A 19,943-nucleotide genomic window follows, 5' to 3' on the forward strand; every position below is an offset into this window, starting at 1 on the left:
TTTCATTTGTCTCCAGGTATTTTTTGATTTCTTCTTTGATTTCTTCGTTGACCCAGTCGTTGTTCAGTAGCATTTTGTTTAATCTCCATGTATTTGTGGCTTTTCTGATTTTCTTCCTATAGTTGATTTCTAGTTTCATGCCTTTGTGGTCAGAAAAGATGCTTGGTATTATTTCAATCTTCTTAAATTTATGGAGACTTGTTTTGTGGCCTAATATGTGATCAATCCTGGAGAACGTTCCATGTGCATTAGAAAAGAACGTGTATTCTTCGGTTTTTGGATGGAATGCTCTGTATATATCTACTAGGTCCATCTGTTCTAGTGTGTCGTTTAAGGCCAATGTTTCCTTATTGATCTTCTGTTTGGATGATCTATCCGTTGGTGTAAGTGGAGTGTTAAAGTCCCCTACTATTATTGTGTTACTGTCTATTTCTGTTTTTATGTCTGTTAATAATTGCTTTATATATTTAGGTGCACCTACATTGGGTGCGTAGATATTTACAAGTGTTATATCCTCTTGTTGGATTGCTCCCTTGATCATTATGTAACGCCCTTCTTTGTCTCGTTTTACAGTTTTTGTTTTAAAGTCTATTTTGTCTGATATGAGTACTGCTACCCCAGCTTTCTTTTCATTGCCATTTGCGTGGAGTATCTTTTTCCATCCCTTCACTTTCAGTTTGTGAGTGTCTTCTGGTCTGAAGTGTGTCTCTTGTATGCAGCATATATATGGGTCTTGTTTTTTTATCCAGTCAGCCACCCTATGCCTTTTAATTGGAGCATTTAGTCCATTGACGTTTAAAGTAGCTATTGATAAGTATGTACTTACTGCCTTTTTTTACTTTTTTTTTTTTTTCCCTCAGTGTTTTAGTAGTCCTTCTCTGTTCCTTTCTTCTTCTATACAGAATTGATGGTCACTTTAGTTTGACCTCTGTCTGAAAGCTGTACTCTTTAACTACCCTCCTCCCTCCTTTTATGTTTTTGATATCATATCCAACCTCTTTTTTGTGCATTTGTATCCATTACGTTCTAATCGTGGAAATAGATAATTTTTCCTATTTGTGGTCTTCTCTTTTCCCCTTAAATCAGTCCCTTTAACATTTCTTGTAACACTGGTTTCTTGGTGACAAACTCCTTTAATTTTTGCTTATCTGGGAAAATTTTGATCTCTCCTTCCATTTTGAACGATAACTTGCTGGGTAGAGTATTCTTGGCTGTAAGTTTTTTCCTTTTAGCACTTTAAATATATCATGCCATTCTCTTCTAGCCTGTAAGGTTTCTGCTGAGAAGTCAGCTGATAGCCTTATGGGGTTTCCTTTGTATGTAACTTGTCTTTCTCTTGCGGATTTTAGGATTCTCTCTTTATCTTTAATTCTGGACATTCTGATTATGATGTGTCTTAGTGTGGGCCTCTTTGGGTTTATCTTGTTTGGGGCTCTCTGTGCCTCCTGTACCTGGATGTCTGTTTCCTTCCTTAGGTTAGGGAAGTTTTCATCTATTATTTCTTGAAATAGATTCTCTGCCCCCTTGTCTCGCTCTTCTCCTTCTGGGACACCTATAACACGGATGTTAGTGCACTTGATGTTGTCCCAGAGGTCCCTTAGACTGTCCTCACTCTTTTTAATTCTTTTCTCTTTTACCTGTTCACCTTGGGTAATTTCTTCTAGTCTTTCTTCCAGCTCACAGATCCGTTCTTCTGTATCCTCTACTCTGCTTTTGAGTCCCTCTAATGAGTTTTTCATTTCCAGTATTGTATTCTTCATTTCTGATTGGTTCTTTTTTATGTCTTCCATTTCTTTGTTGACATTCTCACTGAGTCTATCTATTCTTCTCCCCACATCAGTGAGCATCCTTAACACTCTTAGTTTGAACTCTCTGTCGGGTAGGTTGCTCATTTCTGTTTCACTAAGTTCCTTTTCTGGAGTTTTGTCCTGTTCCCTTACTTGGAATGTATTCTTTTGCCTCTTCATTTTGCCTCTTTCCCTGTGCTTGTGTCTACGTATTAGGTAGGTCAGCTACGTCTCCTGCTCTTGGATAGGTGACCTTATGTAAGTGATGGCTTAGGAGGCTTCCAGTGTGCTTCCCTCAGTTCTCAATGTTCCAGGGGTGACCCCTATGTGGGCTACGTGTATCCTTCTGTTGTGGCCTGTTTGCTCTCCCTGTAGGCGCCCAGGGAGGCCGAGTTATGCTCCTGGCCAGCTGTTGTAATGCTCAGCTGCTTGTAGTTGTTGTGGGCCCTTCAGTCTCTTTATCAGCTGTGGGGAGCCCCAGCACAGTTGGCTGCAAGTTCTAATACCACATTTGTGTTGCAGTATTTCTTTTAAGTGAGTAGGCCCCCACCGTGGCAGGTTGTTAGGCTCAGGGCCTTACAATTGCTGTAAGCCTCTAGCCTATTAGGTCTCTTGTCAGCTCTCTGAGGATTGCAGCTGGGTGGGGCTGGCCTCAGGCACAGGAGCACCCAATTGTTTCAGGTTTTGGAAGGTGGAGCAAACCTCCTATGTGGGTCTTTGAGAAGTACAAGTCTTCTGTGGCTGAGAAGCCCTGCCGCCCACAGGTCCACACACACAGTCAACACAGTCCTGCCCCGTGTGAGCGCCCCGACCTCCCCAAGTGGACCCAGTCTCTCCACGGCGGGAGCCCCACACACTCTGCCACCACCCCACACTCTCCACCCGCTCCTTGTGCACACCCTGCCCCGCTCAAGTCAGCTCAGTTGCCAGGCTGCAGAGATTCCAGTCACCAATCTATGCAGGCCCACACGTTGCCTGAGGGCTTGTTGTTGGGTGGGGCTAGTCTCTAGGGTGGGCTGCCTGCCCTGGCTGAGCTGGATTTAATCGGTGCTCTAGCGGGTGGAGCAGACCCTGGGCTAGCAGGTCTCAGGGAGAACTCCAATGGCGTCTGTGTCAGCACGCTCACACCAGGCCACAACAATGGCCGCCGCCAATGTCCCAGTCCCTGGAGAGGTCTCACCCCTCACCGAGATGCACTCAGGGCCTATTAGGTGAGTCTCTTGTCACCGAAGCACTGTGCACCTTTCTTTCTGGTGATTTTAGGATGCTTTCTGGAACGGGTGAGCTTGTGCACGGGCCCTTTAAGAGCCAGTTTTAGTTTCTTTGTGAACCAGGTTTTCTGGGGGTGCTCCCCAATGCTTTAGTAGCAGGCAAAGTCAGATATTATGCTGCTGGTCTCAATTGTGCTGGGTCCACAAAATGCCCACAGCGGGGGCGCTCCCCGGCTCAGGGCCCCGCGCCTCCAGGGAGGCTGCGTACCTGTGAGCTGCTCCTGGCGGCCGTGAAGCTGGCGGCTTGTGAAGGCGGCGTTTTTCCTCTCCAGAAGGGAGTCTCTGCCTCTTCTACCCCAGTTAGGATTGTCCGTTGTTGCAGGAGTTCCTCTTATCCAGTTTTCAGTTCTGTCTCAGGGGTAATTTTTCCACGAGTAGTTGTAAATTGGCTGTGTCCACGGGAGGAGGTGAGTTCAGAGTCTGCCTACGCCGCCATCTTGACTCCGCCTCCTAGATATTTTTTCAAGTGATAGTTTATTCAATAGTACAGACAATATCATCTATTTTTTACTTATGCAACAGATGGATAAATCTTACAATTAAAAAGAGCAGAGTACCTGAGTATCAGAGTATCAATCTGAGTCTCTACGAAGCAGATGTCAAAATGAATTAGACATAAAAAAATTTATTGGAGAAACACCTTTGAAGGATAAAATGGAGAGAGACTAGGAGTAGGTAGATACAGGTCTGACATCTGTGAAAGGAGAGAGAGAAGGAAAGAAGTTAGGGTAGGAAGAGCCTCAGACTGTGGTGCAGCTCTGACAAAATCTCAGCCAGGCTGATGGAGAGCTCCAGAAGAAAGATCTCCTGTAAGAAAAGTCCCACATTCAAAAGGAATGACTGAGCTCTAATACCCAGACTGTGCTGAGACACTGTCGCGGAGAAGCCCAGAGGGAGTGTGGTCTGCATCCCCAAAATGTGGCAGCTGGAGTCTACCAGCCACCTATATTCCTTTCAATAGATCCTCTCTTGAGGAACAATCTGAGCCCATGGTTGCCACAACTTGGAAATCTCATTTGTGGAATATTGATATGATGAACTTGAAAAAAATTACATGTGTAACCACACTGCAAGAGTGATTCCAACACATTTGATTCTAGGTAAGATAGGTACAAACTATTCAAGACTAATTCATGAAAAAAATGTAAAATTGAAATAATTTCATCCATCAATTGTTTGTTTTTCTTAACATAGGAAAAGAATGTTAAATTCAGTTTTAGCAGCAATATTCCTTGGATCATCTCTAGGCGTATCAGAATATGGTGGGGTCATATTTTCGTAAATACTTGTATAGGTTACAAGTGTAATTTTTAAAAACAAAAAGGTAATTCTTGATTCAAAAAAATGACGTATATTATGTGCTGGTTGTGCTTTTCAAGAGGAGCAACCCAGAACAAAAGTATAAAGAGATGTGTCCTCACCACCCGTTTATTACTGTAGTCTTCGTTTAGCTGTCCAAATTCCCTGGAGGTGCTTTGTATTTTGTGCTACTTACAGCTGCTAAGGATTCACTAGAGCAACATGTGTCAATAAGACTTTCCTCAAACGTCTCCTTTGTTTAGACTCTGCAATCCCATCCATTCCAATTCATTAACATCCATTTCATTAACAGTCTTTTTCTCTTCTAAGATTCAGATGAATGCATTGAAAACATACTGTGTATTAAGTAGACCTGAAAGAAAAGAGCTCTCCAGCTTATCTCCACCACGGGGAGATTATTACAAGCATACACGGAAAGGCAGGGTAACATGTACTCTGGGAGCTGGCACTTCCAAGTCTGGGATGCGCTCCATGGAGAACCAGACTGATAGCTCACATCTACATAGGATATTATCTGAGGCCAAGTGATATTGCCTCCCTGAGTATACCTCCCATCCTCACTTCTCATAAGAGAGAATTTGTTCAGGTCAATTTGTGCAATGCAAGGCAGCGTTTTGGGTTGAGTCATTGCAGAGTGGTTGTCCTACCATATGCACAACCTACTCATCATGACTGTGACTTGGGCTTCTTTCCCTGGACCAGTCATTGGTAACCGTGCTTACAGGGTTTATTTTCTCATAACACTTATGGCATGAGTCAGAGCTGCTTTGTACATACAGAACCTCTTGGGGCTGCTTTCCACAGAAGAGGGCAATTAGAATTTTATGGACTCTCCAGTATAAGTGTTAATGTTTGATAAAACCTAACTATGTTACTCCTTGCACTTAACTGCATTTAACCATTGTTTCAAAGCCTATAACTCAAAGAGCTATGCTTGCATTATAGTCACATTGCTCTAATTTGTCAAACTTCAAACATGCTGCATGTTCTTCTTTTGCAAAAGTCCAGACTTGCTCATCAACCATTGGCTATATGCCCTGGACTAATCATTGCACTATTTGTAACTAAAGTGAACTTTATCTTCTGATCTTGTCATGGACTTTAACTCATATTGCTAGTTCACGATCATGAGTTTTTTAATGACAACTTGGCTTTCAATTCAGGTTGCTGTGTGATTACTTAGGACACGAAATTCTTTGCAGCTCATATGTGGCTCAGCACCATGAACAAGTAAGGGTGTAAGGCTGTGTCTGCCAGTAACAGGAGCCCAATAAAGTTAATTGTTTCTCCGTTAGGCACTTTGCTAGTGCCCTGAACACATGGAACCGATTATCTGGCACTGCAATGTTGTTAAATAAAATGTGCAAAAAAGAAAATACAATTATTGCTAAAGTAAAAACATACCACAAGGGGTTATTAAAAAAAGCAAGATGTTTTACATTTTAAGGATGTTCCGCTGCTGCATGTGTGTGTTTGGTGAAAAACTATTAGCTCCGAGACACTGCAGTACCAGTGTTAAACTTTTCCTTCTGCTTCATTGTCTTCTGGTCGTCTGAAATAAATGGAAGCAGATTTTTTCATTCTGAAGGAAAACAATTTTTTTTTAAGTTAATGGCATATTTTGGCAATGTTGGAATATAGACTATTCACTTTAAACATTGATCTTATACTATAACTAGGATGATTCTTTATCTTAAGAATATGTTTACTTCTATCAGCTCTCTGGGTAGGTCTGAATTGCTTATGAACTCCATTTATTCACAAATGGATACCATCACCTAAAGTAACTGCCTTCTGGTATAGAATATATTACTTTGGTAGCTTGGAAAAACCACTATAATCCTCTTTTAGTTATGCTTAAGAGAACCATGGGGACTTAATAAATACAATGTGTTTATAAGATAGAGAGTCATACTCAACTGCCATTTACCTTCAAAGGTTTTCCATTTCTCACCAACACGTTAAAATAGTATTATATTGCCTGAATGTTATGCAATTACATCTACATTGACCATTGTTAATTTTAAATTGTTTTTCCCATGTTGCAAATAACTATGATCATAAGAAATTTAGCCGATGTCTACTAGAGATTACACAAGAATATTTTGTTAGACTTGAATTTTGTGTATATGCCTTATAAATAATCAAACTGTATACATTTCAGTAAAACACTATATTAACCCATTTGACATTACAGACTGATTCATATATTAGCCTAAAAAGCCTGAGGATCAAAAACATAAAAACTCTTTGGATTTTATTATCTATGTCTTCAATTAAACAAAAATAAATTTTTTTTTCTTTTCTCTAAAGGGCCAAAAATCAAGTAAAGTGCCATTTATGCAGATCTAAATAAACAGATCTGGAATCTGGCTGTTAATTATCCTACCATAAAATGTAGAGGTCTTCTTTGCTTATCAAAGACCCACACATTAGGACTTAATGTCAATAAAATACTTGATTTTGCTCAGTTTTTCACATCTTGTTATTAAGAACCAGAGGTGAGTGGAGCTTCCAAAATAGAACATCTGTCATTCAAAGTGATCACTGCACATTCATTACAAGTGGGCTCTAGTAAAACACAGCAAAATCTTACATTTTCTAAATGTAATACTTTTCAACTAATTCTTAGTTCTGTACTTGGTTATTCTATAGCTTTTTTACATACTAAAAGAATGATCAGGCAGGCAAAAATCTTAAAATGAACAGAAACATGATTTTTTCCAATGGGCAGAATCAGAGGGTAAAGCATCATAGATCACTAACGACAATTTTCTTTTGAGACAGAACTACAAAACGCTCTGGCAACATTTAACTAGAGAAGTATTAAGGCATCCTTTTTTTAGTGCAATTTGGCTGCCTCTGCTCTGTTTTTACTCTCAGAGTCACTGAGATGTGATCACACTTCGATCACAATGTTAATAAGGGCTTGTTGTGAGATCCAAGCTTAATTTCCTTTTTCTTTTTTTCTGTACCACTCTTTCTCTCAAATTCTCAGGGAATATTTGAAGAGAGAAGGTCAGCATTGGCTAGGTCAGAAGGAAGCAAATGGCGCATTCAAGAAATTGGATGGACCTGGAGTGAATTTATGATAGAGGAGCACTGTCACCCTCTTCTCGAGTAAAGCTCAGATAGAAAATTAATGAGAAAATCAAGTGTGTAGCCAAGCTATGACTTCAAATTGTTAAATATAATATTCCTACAGCTGCAGAGTATGATTTAAATCATGTAAAATATAATGCTATAGCATTTCCAAGAGGAAGTAATTTGGGGTGATGGCCTTAACTAAAAATGCCAACAATTTAAAAGAGACTTTGTTACCATCAAGAGAGAAGTCCCTCAATTTCAATGAGATGATGATTTACTATTGATAACCCTGATTTCTTTGAGATTTTTGTGTGTAGAGAAAAAAGATGATTTGTCTATTATTAATAATGATTTGTGCAAAATGGAAACAGTCACTGTGAAACATGTAGCCAGAGGCTATTTGAAAGGGAATCTGGGAGATAATTATAGGATTCCATAAGTGACATAATTAGGTTTTGGCAACTTTTTAGAAAAATTTGCAGACAGATATTGTATTTTAGTAGGTTAACTGAATCATCCAAATTACTCTTTTTATTTGTGTTACAAGTAATGTAATATAACTACCCTATATTTTATAGATTTGACATAATCAACATGATTTAATATACTTATATTCACATGGATACCCAACTTTTTAATTCATTTCCAGTGGATTTAAAAGAAGCTAAATTTTGAAGTTTAATATATAAACATATTATATGAATATTGCAACATTAAAGAAAAAGTATTTTTCTCTTCACAAGTAAAGTTAATCTTTTAAAGTTGTTCTACATTAGAATTGTTTTATCAAGCAAAAATTGAATAAATATTTATTTAAGACTAATTATTCTATGCTAGCTCCATGATTTTCTAATTCTTCACAGGGAAACATATATTTTACACACAATCTTACTTTAAATCCTAATATATGAAACAGGTATTTTATTAGTATATTTATTTTATTAATGTAATGTTTATAACTTCTGATTATTACTGAATCATTCATGGGAACTATGAAATTGCTTTGAAAAACAGGGACATCTCTGAAATCATGGTTTATAGATGATAGTGGGAATTTTACTTATACACCAATCTACTATTTATTTCTGTATTTTCTTTTTTTTTTTGGTTGTACGATATCCAGAAAACCTTGACTTATTAAACCAAATAATATATGGTAATAGATTTAAATTACTCTGCAATTTCAGGAAAAGCATCACATAATAGATACCTTATTATAAGATTTTCACCATGATACATTCAGTTTACAGCACAAATGAACATGTTGTCTCCAAAGTGCAAATATTTTGTGTTTGTAACAGTGTTTAAGGCAGTTAGCATGTAAATCATGCATATTAAAAAATGCTGAATCATGTGTTTGCAGAATCATTGCAGCATCTTTTGTAGAACTTCAAGCTCTCTGGAACACAGCATTTTCAGAACCACAGTGCTCTTTGGAAGAAAATATTGTTAATTATAAGAATAATAATGCTAATTTTGTCCTTAGCATTTACAATTGATTTAATAAAAGCACACATGGGAATAATTTAAGAATAAATATATCAGAGGTTTTGTTTGTGAGTGGTAGAGAACCTCCAATAATAGTGTAATAACAGGTAGAGTGTATATCTCTTACATAAACAAAATCTAGAAGTAGGTGGATCAATTGATGCTCATATATGGCTGATTGTCACCTTCACTCTTCACCCAGCAAGATGGAGACAGGGTTTGGGAGGGGTACGTGGCTCTTTCCTTTTAGGGACACTTTTTGACACTGTCATGACTACTCCCACTTAAAACCCATTAGTCAAAAATAAGTAACATGACTACACACATTTGCAGGGAATCTGGGGACTGTGATCTTTATCTGGGCACCCTGTAGTTTCTATTCTTCTAAGAGAGAAGAAGGGAAGGAAGGAACAACATTCCAAGTACTAAGAACAAGTTAGTTCTTTTCTGCTTCCAGCTGTTGCTCTAAATCATGGCACATTTTTTACATTTGGATTCTGTATTTCTTATAAAACACCCCAGCTCTGTCCTTTGGTTCTTCAATCCAGAATCATTACGAGTTTTCCACGGAAATTTTAGCCATCACCCACCCCCTGCCCATGACCCAGAATGGTACATGCCCTAGACTAGAAGCAATGAATATAGAAAACTTTTCATACTATTTCCTTCTTTAAGGCGTCAATTGCCACTAATTTCTGCCTTGTTTTAGTCGCTCTCCAGTGCCTGCAGGTAACTGTTTTCTGTATTTTGTCCAGAGTTTATTGTTGTTGTCTGTAGGAGAGTTAGTCCGATAAGAGCTTATCAGCCATAACTGGAAGTAGAAGCTCATGGAAGGTTTTTCCCTGGTATTTGCATGGCTGGTTTCTCCTTGTCATTCAGATTCAACATCAATGTCACCTCTTTTGTAAGGCTTTTTCTGACCTTAGTTTAAAGTAGCCTTCTATCTTTCTGTGCATAGCACTATCAATAGCCCCCATTTTCCTTACTTACCCGGGGCTCTCACCCTCTCTTCCTTCAGCTCTCTGAAGTTCAAACGTCTGTGAATCAGTGAGACCTTCTCTGACTATGCTCTATAAAACACTCTCTTCCTACATACACATAAACACATATACACATATGAGCACACATCGAGAATGAATAAACTTTCCAGTTTGCCTGGGATAATCTCAGATTATGTCTCTTGTCATGATATAACGACTAATGACATTTCCTACTACCCTCAAAAGTTTCTAGATTGGGCCAATAATTTATATAGTAATATTAAAAATACCTATTATACTGCTTTATTTCTCTTCATATCTCTCACTCATCACCGCCTGATATATTAGAATTTGCCTATACGTATATGGAAATATATTTAATATATTATATATATGTCCATATAGTAAAATATATGTCTGTCTGCACATACTAGAATGTAAACTTATGAGGGAAGAATCTTTTCTGTTTTGTTCACTATTGAATATTGGTGGCTAGGGCAGTTTTAGCACAAAGATATTCAATAAAGATTTGTTGAAGGAGCAGATGAATAAATCAATTTCCTTTCTTGTATACCCCAACAGATTTCAAATTACATGATACTGAGACCAGATATTTATATTTCAGTTACCAACTGAACTCTCTCCCATTCAGGGAGAGACCTGAGGAAGGGTCTCTTGCCCTTCCTCTTGGGGTTCTTTCTCTGTTTGGTGTCGTAACTTTGAAATGAGACCAAAGCTGAGTATCCAATAGCACAAGCTTTATTCAGTGGCCAAAGAAGGGAGAAGTGGGAACTGAGTTCACAAGTCAACTTCTCAGCTCTTGGGGCAATTAAGCTGCTGTTATAACGGGTCCAGGTAATGAAGGGGAGGAATATTCATAGTTTTTCAGGGAACTGGGCAGGCTTTTCAGCGGAACAAGGGTGCCACCTCTTTTCTTTCTTTGGTTATATCCTTCCATTGCCATGGCAGTTGTAGCACTGTCATAGCGCCAGTGGGTGTGTTCTATAGTATGGTAATATATTACAATGAGTGTTAATGAGCTTCAGGGTCTATGTCAGGTAAAGTCAGACTGCCATGTTACCTTCAACTGGTTTTAACTGGTTTTGACTCTATGTCTCAGCCATCTCCTCCTTCCTCTCTTTGTGGTTTCCTGTAACCTAAAGACAAGACATTAGGCTTGTTCTGAGCAGGGTTGTGGTTAATATCTTACGGGGCCGGTGGCCAGGGTAACATTTCTCCAATTTACCCCCTGTTCCTGGCATATAGTAAGCCTTTGACATATTAATGGATTAATCTTACAACATAAATTTAACACTCTTGCTTCAAAATTGTTAACTAATACTATGTGACTGATGAGCTATGATGTCTGCATAGGCAACTTGGTTGAGTTTTTATGCTATTGTGTAGATCTTGTTTATCTCAAAGACCATGTCTTATCCACAATCAGATTTCCATTTCCATTGCATGGACAGAGAGACATAAGGCAGTTTCTAAACCCCCCGATTAAAGATCTCTTTACTCAGTGTGAGAGTGAGAGCAATGGCCCCTCCAAAGATACCTATAACCCTTGGAACCTGTGAATATGTTACTTTACATGACAAAATGGATTTTGAAACTGTGATTAAGTTAAAGAATTTGAGATGGGAAGATTATCTTGGATAATCTGAGTAGGATCCAATATAATCACAAGAGTTCTTAGAAGTCAGAAAGGGAAACTAGAAGGTAAGAGTGAGAGAGAGATTTGAAGATGCTATGCTGCTGGCTTTGAAGAAGGAGGAAGGGGCTGGGAGACAAAAAATGCAGACAGTCTCTAGAATCTCAAAAAGGCAAGGAAACAGAATCTCCCTTAGAGCCTCCAGAGAGAGCACAGCCTGCTGACGCCTTGAGTTTAGCCTAGTAAAATCCATTTAAGACATCTGACCTCCAGAACTGTAAGATAATAAATTTCTGTTGTTTTAAGCCAATGAGTTTGTGGTAATTTGTTACAGCTGCAACAGGAAACTAATACACTCTGCATTAGGCTTCTTTGGTGTAATTCACTTCTGGATGGAGAATTTTTCCTATTGATCTACTGGGAAGTAGAGAACTAGCTCAGTCTCTGCTCTGAATTTTCTCCAGGCCCAAATTTATACAACAGCCATCACCCAAAATTCCTCTGGTTAATCTAGAAAATAGCTTTCAGGCTCCAGCTGAGAACAGAAGCAGTGGCCACCTGCTTCATATTCCTGGAGGTGAGGAAGGGACTAGCCCATGTAGCTGTCCTCCAACAAGCTCTACTGCTAACTGCCTCAAGGCCCAGTCATAGTCTCTGTACTAACCAGTGTAACCTTGCAACCAGCCCCTCTAGCACCTTGGAGAAAGGAGCATCAATTCAGCTTCAGGTTTTGCGTTTGTTGTAGTTTCTTCTCCTATATTACACCACATTTGTCCTTTAAGAAAGTTTTCAAATTTTTTTGAGTCACTGACAGCACCCTTTATCCTTTATTCTTACTACCACCGTGGATTCACTATTTTTACATAACTTTGTTGTCATTTCAATGGGATTTGGGGAGGACAATTAGGCAAATACATGTGTTCAGTCTGTCATCCTGACTTGAAAAGTACTATTTCATAATATTGCTCTTTTTCTACACATTTGGTTACTCTTTGCTCTACTCAGCCCCATGTGTCTCTACTTGTGAAGTAGTGGGAGAGTATATAGGGTTTTTCTGTTTGTTGTGGTGATCAAAGATTCTTGGGGCAGTGCCCTCATTATCTGTCAGGCCTGGCATCTCTGATTAAGAACAGGTGCAGCCAAGCCCTCACGTTGCCTACCAATTCTGTCTGCATCAAATGAAAAGCAGAGTAAGTTTCTGTGGGATCTTGCTCTCCCTCTCAATTCTCTTGTGCTGGAGAACTTTCCAAAATATTGGCAAGGATCTGGATTTGTAGCTGACCAGGGGTCCCACATCCTGCCATGGCCCCCACAAACTTTGCAGCTTTGAGATAGGAGATTTTGATGTGTTTCTCCTGGAGTCCTATCTTCCGTGTAATTTCAATTTAATCAGCGGCCTTACATTCAGTGAATTATGGATTCCTTGATCTATCCTTTATTATTTTTATATGATCAAGCAATTCTTCGAAATTTCTATACATAGATGGCAGCAGTCCCTTGTTTCTAAATCAGCTATTGATGCTCTCCTCTTCATTCTTTTTATATTCCTTTGGTTATTACATTTGTAATTGCGTTAAGGTAAAGATAAAGGTTAAACATTTGTGCTCAAATCACCACTTACAGAGAGTTCAGATATGTTAACATAATCAATAAGCTTATGATCTCTATTCTATCTTTTTATGAAAAGTTAGCTTGGACATCAGTTTATCTGTTATAACTTCATTTTATAATTTAATCCTAAATTGCAGTGGAAGGTATAGGGAGTACAATGTATGCCTGCATAATGCTTTTGTGAATTCTGGGATATTTCAATGATAGAAGGAAGTCCCTTTTAGTAGACAAAATATAGTTTCTGATGCTGAAGGCAATAGACAATAAGTGACATTTGGATTTTGCTGTCTATACTAGAGATTTCCAACTCAAAACTGTACCAAAAATGACATAGGGTAACAATGGAGAAAGAAGTCCAGAAATGTTACAGACACTTGGAAAAAGAGATATACAAGTAGTTTCACAATTCTGTCAACAGAGACGGAAGGCCCGAGTTTCTGAGTTGAATTATAGGAAAGATAAGTCCCAGGGAAACAGAATTGCTTAGAAAGAAGGAGGCATAGGTACCAGGCCTTATGGATGGGAATGGATAATAGGAAGAAGAGCTAGTTAATTGCAGCATTTTATCTATCACACTATCATTTGTTTATAATGTCAACACATTAAAAGTAAAATTGCAAAACCACCAGCCTTGTGGAAAGCTCCTTTGCAAAGTTTATGGCTTTGTTGGTAAAGTATTTAATTAAAGTTTCCTAACTGGCTGGGCTCAGATATGTGTATTCAAAACATGTTTGACTTCTTTAAGCTTAGGCTAAGAATGTTCATCTTAATTTGGATGACACTTATTATAAAAACTCAAAAATTCCATTATCATTATCAGTAAAAATTTAAAAAATTTATTTAGGCACTATGAACAATCACTTCTCACGAGACAAGCAGAGATTCCCCAATGGACAAACAGCCAACTGTTCCTAATTGTATCACTCTTAAATAAAGGATTCCCAGCAAACATTCGGAAGAAATTGTATGCCTTCCAGGGATAGGCAGCCGGGAAAGAGGGAAGAGATTAATACAGAAAAAGCTGTAGACCATCCCGATTCTATTCTTTAGTTCCTTGATTGAAGGCATTAAGTTTTATTTTATTAACTTCTTTCTTGCCCTTCAAAAGTTGAGGGTGCTCACTCCAGGGCTCGTGTAGAACTGCCCCCGGGAACCTCAGTGCAAAGGTTTGAAATCACAGCTGGCTGTAATTAGAAGGATTGGGAGAGATCAGTGCTTGATTAACTTTCAGCTGCTATTGGTTTGCCTCAGTTCCTGCAGGAGAATTAATCCGTAGGTTCGAGTAAATTTTGGATCTTAATGGATACCAGATACATCAAGCCCACCCAGACCACCAAGATTTAGCAATCCCTTTCCTCACATTTAAGTTGTACAAATGAATTCATTCCTCCTTACCCAGTGGCCAAAATAACTCGACCTCACTGTTTTCTCCCAAGGCGTTCACTTTATTATGCCTTCTAGTCTAAGAAAGCATAGGTTCTTTTAAGGCAAGGTCTAGGTCTTCGTTTTTGTATTTTCGGAAGCAGGAATTTAATTCCTTTTACTCAAAAGTGTTTGTTAGATGAATAGCAATGCATTCTGCTCCCTTTCTCTTAATTTGTGTTCAGTACACATGAAATTATTCCATCTCTATAATCGATAGTCTCCACTCTCCACTGGAATTGTACCACAGAAATTGACCCTCCTCCTCAACTGAATTTATGCCATCCTTAAAGATTCTTGAATTAGAAATGTATAGTTATTATCACAAATCATCATTACCTTGATAACATTAAAAGGTATTAGGTCATCAAACATTTTTACAAGAACCCATGTTTTGGGATCCTTACAACCTTCACTTTATTGATAAATTTCATAACAAAGGGAAGTTCCTCATCTAACCCCTTCCTTGCCAACTGAATATTCTTATACTTGTGAATTGAGGATCTCACTCAAAAAAGAAAACTTGGCACAAAAGTAACACACACAGACTTGCTTAATTTCAAGAGAATTCTATTTTTCTGGTAGATTATTATGATAGCGTTGACCTATGAGACCCACACTGTTAAGATCAGACACATGTAAATAAAAATAAAGTATTAATCAACATAAATAAATCAAACAGAAATTTTCCTAACAAGCATGTAACTCATTTCCTTTTGTAGAGTCTAATTGCAGGAAGTAGTGGGAAAAAAGCAGAGAACTCAAAGCTTATTCTAGTGCTCATGTATTTCTCTGGGAATTTTAGTTTAATTAAAATGAAAGAGGTAAATTTCCTATTTATGACTTCTTGAATTGCTATGATCAACTTGCTTTCAGATTCATGTATTCATTTTATTCTCTTCCAAAAATTTTTATTAGTCCTATAATAACACAAATTTGCAGAGCTAAGTATTTCTTAGGAACTCATATGATAGTTATGTGCCGCGAGTGTCATCTTGCCTGCCTGAGATTCTCCTCCACCAATATCAGACAAATTAATGCACATATCTGTATATCTGTCTCTATCGTACTTATTTTCTCTCAATCTTCCTCTCTCAGAAGCCCTGCTTCAGTTAAATTGACCTATTCATTTTTGTCTATTAATGTAGTGTCTATTCCTCATTTGCCTTTGCTTTCATCACTTTTCCCACCTGCGATGCCCCACTCCTCGCTATTTGCTGCATCCTAAGTGACTCCCAGGCACCAGCTTAAGAATCATCTTATCCACAGGATTTTTTTTTTAATTTTCCTGAGAGTTTATTCCCTCTTCTTCACTTCAACATAACTTCATACATTCAGCACTTACTTGATGGTTTCTTGGGTTACTATTTATTATTTTGTGAAATTATGTAGTCTCTGTAACTTGATTGTGATCTCTCAAGATAGAAGGTATTTTTTAAAAATAGATCTCACACCTTGTTTATACAAGTAGTATTTTTACAAATATTTGCAAATTATGATGCATATGGTACTAACAAAGGAAATAGTATAACATCATTTAAATTTTCTTTGACTTAGAGCACCCAGCAAAATCTTGCATGTTGAGGAAAGAATATCATTAAACTGTTCATATCTACAAATACTGCTGCATAGAGTTCTGAAAACTGAATGACAGACAACAAGTATACATTATAAGCTTCCTGCTAGATTACAAGTGCCATGAAAACAAAAATCATAACTGTCCGGGCTACTACTGTATTCCGTGTATAGCATAATACATAGTACGTAGTATGTTGTTGGTGGTCAATAAATAATTTTGAATGAATCAAATGAATGAGAAAGTAAAATAATCTAGACAAAACACACATGTAAAAGGCAGTGTTCCTTTCCTATCTTTGTTAAGATTACTTATGATGGATAAAAACAATGACAACAATAATGGAATGACTACCTGTTCTGAGACAGGGACTCATCTAGATAAATGGCCAGAGGTAATTCATCCTTACTTTTCTCAAGAAAATAAATATGTTAATGTATTGTAAATACATTGAAAATTAGAGAAAAATGAAAGAAAAATTCTCTGAGTATCAATGTCTTCGCAGCTTAACTTGGCCAACATATTGCTTTTGCTAAGGGAATTAGGATTTTGAGCGTGTTAGAAAATTCATGATATTTCCAAGGCAGTTAAATCCATCTTACTTGTTCAGTAGTTGAAGGTGATCCCTCAAGTTAGCAAGTGAAATTCTCTCTAGGCTGAGCAGTGGTTTCTGTTTTATCTGGTCTCCTTTCCAGTCTGCGGTCTTTAACAAATTGAATGCATCACTGATGGTGCAGGAAAGACTAAGTCCCAAAAGTGACTGAGTGTATAAGAAGTCAAGGATTCAAGGAGATTAAAAGGGACAATTTATGCTTCTTCCTGTGCTCATCTTTGCTAGAGTGACTGACACCCTTAGTACAGGTGTACCTGCTCTTAGTACTTACGTTTAGGACTCAGGCTTACCTGATTTCAGGAACATTACCTCTATTTCTCGCTATCATCAAAATTCCAATTTTCTAAGTGCAGCTAATTTTATGTTACGATTGGGAGAACCGATTTAACTCATTCTCACTAAAGTGTGAGTGTCTGGATCATAGCTCCTAGAAGACATTGTATTTTTAAAGTTTTACTAACTCAAATATATATCTATATACTGGACCTTCTTCAAGATTTTCAAAAAAATTGCATTAAAAATTAAACAACCAGATCCTTCTAGAAATATTTTATAACACGCTGGTATTTTTTTAAAGAGTTAGTTTCTAGGAATTGTTTAAGTAGGTGTCACTTACAAAATGTCTTCTCTACTTTAATTCTTCAACCATCTCTTTCTCCATATGTATCACATTTTCCACAGCTTCTCTCATTCCACTCTTCTTGAATCCAGCAAGCCAAACATTGTCCCAGTAGTCAAATATGCATTATCCTGGTCTCAATAAGACAAGGGGATGTGAAGAAGGGGACTTGAACAATGATAACGATAACTCAAGTAGTTTTATGTATATGTGTGTTGAGGGAGTGGAGTGTCTGTGAGTGAGCATGTTGGAGCAAAGGACAGACAGGAAGAACAGAAGTGATAGTAAAATATATTACAGATCGTGACTATGTTGGGAGCTTCTAGAATACAAGTCCCACACAATTCTACTTGGTTACAATCTATCATTACTCATTAAATTAATAAGGAATGACATAATTAATACAAATACCATAATCCATAGCCTTCTAGAAAAGTAGTCTGGATTTTTAAAATCTATCATAATATGTGTCACATGGGGAGTCAAGTAATATGGACACAGTAGTTACCCAGCACATAAGATGGTTAGACACAGATTCAAAACACTAAAAAGAAGATACTCTAAAAGTCAGGAAATGGTGTTGATACCCAAGTTTCCAGTTTGGAGAAGAGCAAAAGATAAGCAAATAAAGCTTGTGTTATCTTATAACTCTAAAACCATTTTTAGAAGCCATTGAAGTGAAAACCATTTATGAGTAAGCCCTTTTTTGAGAAAGATGACATTTATCATGCATTTTCTAAAGAACCTCAATCTGCTAACAAGATAATATAAGGAACGATCTGTTGGATTATTTTAGCCCAATGGGAAGTTGTCAGCATTTAAGATGACGAAGGACCTCTTTGTCTTACTGGAAACACTGTGTTATACATTCGCTGTTGAATCGGCCTCACAACTCCCATTTTGCTTATTTCTCCATATATGAGAATTCCTGCTCCTCATTTCCCTGTCTCTCATTAGACACCTTAAGGTTCACTGGCAAGCAGTGGTCTATTTCATAGAAATAAGAGTCTAGCATGAATGCGTCATGGAGTTTGAATAACTTTCTCTTCCCCTAGGATCCAGCAATCAAGGTTGAGGTCCATTGCCAAAGACTCTGGCTCAGCTGGAGGCAGCACCTGGAAGGGGGGTTATCTTTGCACTGGAGGGTGTCCTTGCTGTATCTTCCCTGCTGTTAAACTACAGTTTTCAGAGGCTACTGACCCAGGAGCTTTCATCAGCCTTAAACCCACTTTTAATAACAACAGGCACAGGGAATCTAGGGAGTTGTTCACCAACGTCTGGAAGTCTGACAAACATCTCGTAGTTCTGCCTGGTAAGGTCCACCGCTGCTTCATGGGGCACGCACGTCTCCTCCCTGCAGCAGTTCTGGAGGTAAAACCAAACATCACCTTTTGGAATGAAACCGCAAATAAAAACAAATTAACCCACCTTGCCACCAGTCCCCTCCGTGCCCCCCGAGGTATCTTTTAGCCCAGTGCTTGCTTTAATGTTCTGTTTCACAGCTTTATGTGCTGAATTCTTTGGGCAGCCATCATCCTCAGAGTGGGGGCATTGTGATTCAACTTCTTCATTAATCATAGTGGGGAGTTCTGCCCACATGATCCCAGCACACGGACTCTCTGCTCAGCTTGACGTCCTGCTCTTTGCAACAAACAGGCTACAAAATGTGTTTACTTTACATGTCAGATATTGTTAGCCTTGAACTGGGGGCCTCTCGTGTGAACTATGCAGCAAGTCCAACACAGTCAGTCTCAGGTTTCCCTCCCATGATGGAAGTGACATCAGATCTTTGAGTGCTGTGATAGTGGTTTTGACTGAACTGCTTGTAGATCATGTCTGGAGATTTAAATGATGGTTGAGCTTCAATTCAAGCAGTCAATGTCCTGAAATAAGTGTTTCCTTCGGGGATTTTCTAAGTCAAGATCAAGAGAACAGAGTGCTATGGAGGTGTTTTGATTAACTCGCATGCTCAATTTCTTGGGATTCACGAAGCTTCTATTTCTAAAGTTATTTCTCGTTGTTCTCCAAGATGTGTATTTCTCTCTAGTGGGTGCCCCTTATCACAATGAATGTGATCACATGGCTCTTCTTGAATCGAATTCTTTTCCTACACTTTTCATTTCCGATTATTCAAGTGATTTCTCACTTTTCTGGAAGCTCTGCTTCATACAAAGTCAACATCCAAAAATTCAGTTTTCATGTTCTCTCATCATTTCAAGCGTGTTACTTTCCTCTCACAGTCAGACAATATGTGGAGGGCATTAAATCCAGAAGTTTCACAATGCAAGGTTAGCTTAAGAGAAGGAGAATCTCTAAATTCTAAATGTACTTATCTGATAAAATTTTGGGAGTAACTACTAAGGATCCCAAAGTAAAAGGATTTTCCTGTTTTTATCAGACAACTATCTAGATATAATGCGAGGCCAGAATTACACACGAGCATCAGTGTTCAAGAGTTCCAAAGGTAAAGTTCTAGACTGTGAAGACTGGTGCAGGCACAGTACTTTCGATCCCT

The 19,943-nt window shown here is 38.2% G+C and overlaps 1 pseudogene; it reads right to left on the reverse strand.

Moving 5' to 3' along the window:
• The window catches only part of LOC101391933 (ras-related protein Rab-9A-like), a 57,453-nt pseudogene extending 38,426 nt beyond the window's left edge, over window positions 1–19,027 (reverse strand).
• Between the last annotated feature and the right edge of the window lie 916 nt (window positions 19,028–19,943).

This window comes from Ceratotherium simum, chromosome 16 (genome assembly GCF_057802395.1).
Source record: "Ceratotherium simum simum isolate JZ-2026a chromosome 16, ASM5780239v1, whole genome shotgun sequence".
NCBI classification, from domain to species: Eukaryota; Metazoa; Chordata; class Mammalia; order Perissodactyla; family Rhinocerotidae; genus Ceratotherium; species Ceratotherium simum.